Source organism: Macrotis lagotis, chromosome X (assembly GCF_037893015.1).
Source record: "Macrotis lagotis isolate mMagLag1 chromosome X, bilby.v1.9.chrom.fasta, whole genome shotgun sequence".
NCBI classification, from domain to species: Eukaryota; Metazoa; Chordata; class Mammalia; order Peramelemorphia; family Peramelidae; genus Macrotis; species Macrotis lagotis.
Window position 1 is genome coordinate 613,834,951 of NC_133666.1, and position 6,000 is coordinate 613,840,950.

Here is a 6,000-nt window from a genome sequence, read left to right on the forward strand (position 1 = left end):
AGAGAAACAGAAGGCAAGAGAGACACAGAAAGCAGAAAGCTAGACTGCAACAGAGAAAAAAATGGAAGGCAAAAATAAGAGAGAGAGGAAGAGACAGAGATGGAGTTGCAGTAAATATCCAACTAATTCCCCCAACATTTTTATATCATGCTTTTGTACTAGCTTGTGATCCTGAACTTCTCATCTTTTTTCCTCTTTCAATCCAGGAGTTCTGAAGAATATTACACTGATAATATCACTTCTATCTCTATCTGTTGACCTTTATCTAAATGTGCTCATCTATCTTTTCTTCATTTTCCCATGAGTTTGAGTTTATTTTCTTAATAGGCAATGCAACTCTCCCTCCCCAATTCATTTCTCCCTCTCCTGCTTTTTTATTCCTTCCTCCTTACATATCCTGTTTCCTTTTGAATAAGGTGTGTCCTAAAAACACTGGCTACGCATGGGTCCCATTCATCTAAATCTTGCTCACTATGAGCTCAGATGTGTGTTCTTCCATTAAAATGTGTAGTTCACCATTTTTGTTTCCCAGACTTGGTTCATTTGTGCATGGATAACTGTGCTCATGCATCTTATTTTTATTACTTCTTTCTTGGGCATTCTGAGTCTGTCCAAGAAAATAATCATCTGAGCTCTGTGGGAAATAAACTATTCCTTTCCTTATCCTTTCAGTGGAAATAATTTTCAGACCATTGCTATTCCTTTCTGTTTTTCTCTCTGAATCCCCATTCCTGTGATGACCTGGCCACCTGGGCAAGAAGGAGACTACCATGCCTGGTTTGGATGTGGGGGTGTTTGGGGGGAGTGCAGCTAGGGAAGGTAGAAGGAGAAATGTTATATTGCAATTTGAATGGTGTGAGGCAACCTTTTGTGCTCGGGTCCCTGATCTATGAGGCAGGAGGTTCCTGTTATAGTTTATAGACCTGGGAACTGGATTGTGAGACTGATTTTCCCCTTGTCTTTCTTTTTAATTTACACATGTGAAACGTTTGTTTTCCCTCTTGGATCAGCAGGTGAAATCTGCTGACTGGTTGTTTTGTAAAAGGTCTATGGAACAATCAGGATTATTCCTTGCACACACCATATTCCAATAGGGCAAAGACTAAAAACGGCAGTTCCCTGAAAACAAAGTGGGTGAAATGGAAAAACTATATTTTGGCAATATGAGACCCAGATTTGAATTTTTATTCTATTACTAATTGAGTGACCTTGGAAAAATTCCTCAATTTCCTCAAACCACCCTCAATTTCCTTTTATAAAATAAATGTCTTGAATCTGGTGTTTTTGACTCAGTGTTTGTGAATTTAACTTTTTTTTCCAATACATATTGGTTTGAATTGTAATCCTGTATTTTATTTTATATATTTAAAGACATTATGCTGAGATGGGATCTATAGATTTCACCAGATGGTCAAAAAAAAGTACATGAAACAAACAGCAACAAGATAAAGAACCCTTGGTATGGATGATCTTAGGATGTTTGGGTTGATTAGATGGAAGAATCACAGTTGGCAGTGGGTTATAATTGGGTTGAAATGCCATCTTAGACTGGGAGCCAATAGAGCTGCAGCCTAACCTAACTCTTCTGCTCACTCCCTTCTTGGCCTCAGGCAAGCCAGTCTCCCTTTATGGGCAGCGATTTTTTACCTTTGAAAATGCAAGTGTATTGTGGGGTGGATATGGTGGATAACTAGACTGTCTTTCAGAAATTTCTTGTATATTAATAATAGCACTTTTTTCTTGTCCAGTAATTATTTTTAAAACATAATTATGGCAGAAAAGAGAAAAAACATAAATATAAAAGATTCAGGAAAGAAGTAGAGAAGAACTTCTTTGTAAACTAATACTGGAAAATGGATTAACTGAAGAAGGTTGTAGAATTCCCTGAATTACCTAACTCTTAATATGGTAGAAAACTGTTGATCTATGTTGGGTATGGAAGGAAGGAAGTAATATTTATTGAATACCTATTATGTATTTACCAAGCATTATCTTAATTTGCAAATATTGTTTCTCCTTTTATATTCTGAGACATAAGTGCCATTATTTTTATTTTTTAAGTTTTTGCAAGGCACTAGGGTTAAGTGGCTTGCCGAAGGCCACACAACTAGGTAATTATTAAGTGTCTGAGGTTGGATTTGAAGTCAGGTCCTCCTGATTCCAGGGCTGGTACTCTATCCACTGAGTCACCTAGGCACTCTATTCTCAATAAGTGCCATTATTAACACCCCCATTTTACAGTTAAGGAAACTGGATTAGACAAAGATTAAATGACATTTCCAGGGTCACACAGTTAGTAAGTGACTGGGGATAGATTTGAACTCATGTCTTCCTGACTTCAGGTTCAGAATGGGGCCACCTAGTCACTTCTAAAAAGATGCTAATCTTTCCTGGAAGCAGGGGGGCATGGGTAAGATAACTTCTGGATGGCCCTTATTCAGACCCAGAATATACTAAGTTTCAATCAGTCTCAAGTGATTAATCCTAAATATGAATTCTTTTTCATTTGGTGAGATGATCCATGAGAAAGGGCAGAAGCAAAATTCTATCAACTAAAGAAGGGAATGGAGGAGGAGAGAGCTTACCCCATACTCTAGTCACTCACAAGTAAAGATCACCTTAGGAATCAGGGAGCTAGGAGAAAGTAGTTTGAAATTTCATTCCAATTAATTCCAACTTTGGTTAAGACATCATCTTTGCTGTAGCAGGAAGATGGGACAAGGTCTGGCTATGTGACTCCATTGATATAGGGAACTTCTAATTGAGAAAAGTTCCTCTGCCAACACAGATTGCTACTTCCTCTGCAACATAGAAATTTAGAGAATTGTTTAAAGTCATTTGCCTGGGATCCCACAGCTAGGATTTGAACAGTTCATACAAACATTGAGGCTAGTTCTCAATCTGTACATCTAAATCCTCTTGTGAGGGATGGAGATAGATACATACATACACAGAAGCAACAGAGAATTCATAACAGAGAGTATAACATGCTAAGTATGCTAGAGAAGTTCAAAGTTTCATGTGATACCTGCGGCAGAAATTTATTTTTAAATAGGAAGATCTAGAAAGACTTCTTGGAGAGGGTAATATTTGAGTTTGATATGAGTAAAAGGTCCTTGTATGAGAAGATCTGGTTGGGAGGGGCAGTTTAGTTTGAGAGAGGAATGCAAGTAGGGCAGAAAACTAGGTCTGAGTAAGTACATAGACATTTCCGACAAATAAATTACTAAGGAGGTATAGAAGTTTGAAGCCATTCAGTCCCGCAAATATGGTGCAAAGGCAATGTGCAAGGTGAGGAGTCCCATCATCCCTTACGCTACTTCTCAGATCATGATGATAATAATAATAATAATAATAATAACTATAATTAAATAGCATTTTACAGTTGAGGAAATGGAAGTAGTTGTAAATAACATGCTCATAATCATATAACTTCTAAGTGGTGATGACTTAACTTCTGTTTGCCTTAGTTTCATCATCTGTAAAATGGGTTTAATTATATTATCTGCCTTTTAATACTATGAGGCCCAAATGAAATGATATTTGTGAAATGCTTAGCACAGTGATTGGAACTTAATAAATATTTATGTTTTCCCCCTTTCATTCCAGTCCCTATTATTAGAAATTGTTTAAAAACAAAGAAGGGAGACTGCCCTCAGCAGCAGATGGCATCCTTGAGTCCCTGTAGTATATCTCATTCTTGACCCTATATCCAATCAAAGTGGAGACATTCTATCCTGTCTCAAATAACAAAGCATTGTCATCAAGTAAAGAGAGGACTGATCTGTATCTTCAGCCTCTCTGGGGGCCTGGCAGATGACTTGTTTATTTATTTGACGGGGGCTTAGGGAGAGAGGTGGAGGGAGAGGGGAAGAAGATGGTTGTAATTGGTACATTTTGTAAGCAATCATCTTCTGGCACCTTTTGGAATGGTGTGTGCAATGGTTGATATCGTTAATCATAAGGAAAGGTAGGCCCAGCACCTCAGCTGGGTGACAGGATAATTCCTCTCCCTGTGAAAGGATTGAATATCTGTGTCTTGCTAATAGTGTGATTTTTTATTCCAGGACAGGCAAAAGCATTCTAATGGAATTCAAACTTAAGGGAAGCAGATAGCTATCTATCTATCTATCTATCTATCTATCTATCTATCTATTTGAAAAAAAACTAATGTGGAAATGAGAGCTTTAAAATTTACTTTTTAGCTCAGGCATGATTATGACCTTCATTCCTGGACAAATTCAGAAGTCCTTATCATATTAAAGAGCCAGAAAGATATAGTGGAAACAGTTCTGAATCCTGAGTCACAGTGTTCAGAGTAAATCTATATTCAAATCCCAGCTCTGTCTCTTACCTGTATGACTTTGTATGACTAGGTCTCACTTTTCTCATCTATAAAATATTAAATTAAATTAAATCTTTGTAGTTCTGTCCAGTTTTAAACTTCTGTCCCTCTTTCTAGCTGTACCTTATTCCTTTACCAACTAGGAGGCTAATAGTGGTCTAACAATTAACACAGGTGCTCCATCAGCCAGCACCATACCATCCCTATGTGGAACCTTTGATTATAGCAGATGGAGAGTTTTGAATACTGTGGACAAGTTCACTTACCTCGGCAGTGTCCTTTCCAGGGAGGTACAGATTGCCAATGAGATTGACACTTTCATTGCTAGAGTTTGCTTGGTATTTGGGAGACTCCGAAAGAAAGTGTTGGAGAGAAGAGTTATTACTGACTAGCTAACTGAAGTCCACAGAACCATTGTGTTGACCTCATTGCTATATGCCTGTGAAACCTAGACAGTCTACCCAGCACAATGTCAGAAAATTGAATCGCTTCCATTTAAATTGTCTTAGGGAAGATTCTGAAGATCATCTGGCAGGAGAAGATACCAGACACTGAGGTTCTTCCTCGAGTCAACATTATAACAGAATGCAACTATGATGGCCTGGACATGTTAGAATCTCAAATGTAAGCTTGCCAAAAAAGACTATTCTATGGAGAACTCACACAGGGCAAGTGCTCATAAAGGGATTTGCAGAAGCAATACTGGGACACCCTGACGGTCTCTCTTAACTTTACAAGTGACTGCACAACATGGGACACACTGGCTCAGGGTGCAGCTTAGGGTGCGTCATCAGAAAGGGTGCTGCACTCTATGAGCAAGGCAGAATTGAAGTACCTCAAACAAAGGAAATATGAGATGTGTAAATTTGGAGTAAGCACCTCAGGTGTTCACGTGAACTTTTTTTTGTGCCCAACCTGTGGCAGAGTCTTCAGACTCATATTGGTCTTATCGGCCCAGTCAAACACACTGTGGAACATAGTGATGTCATTATGGCCTTCTTCAATAATGAAGGACATGAACCAAGAACTAGGAGTGTAGACAGCTCTCCAAATAGGCAGCAGGTTAAAGAGGGAAAGTTTCAGATTGGGATATGAAAGACCCAGATATTTTGTCTACTACTGGACAGATATGTCACTTTGAGGAAAAATACTTTTCCATTTGGGTCCCTTTTCCTCCTCCTAACACTTTAAACTCAGACTGTGGTTATTTGCTCCCCATGTTACCTTGAAGAAGTAACTTCATATTTTGGGGCTTTAGTTTTTTTCATGAATAATATGACATATTAAAAAAGTCCAAGAGACACAATTCTGGGTAATTAATAATTATTTAATTAATTGTGGCTAATGATTAATAAAAGTGATTAGTGGTACCCTCAGGGAACAAAGATGAATTTTGGAGGCTGTTCAAGGCTTTGATAGATAGATAAGGCATTTATTAATCACTTATAGTGTACTAGGAACTGTGTCAGACACTGGAAATACAAGACAAGAAAATGAAAGTTTCTATTCTCAAGAAACTTACATTCTAACATTAAGGGAAGACAATATAAATGGGAACTGCAAATCAGGGGGTGGGTGAGAATGCTAATGCATAGTGGAAGAATCTGGAAAGTGAGTGGATTTCAAAGTGAAGTGAACATGGTTAGAGACCTTCA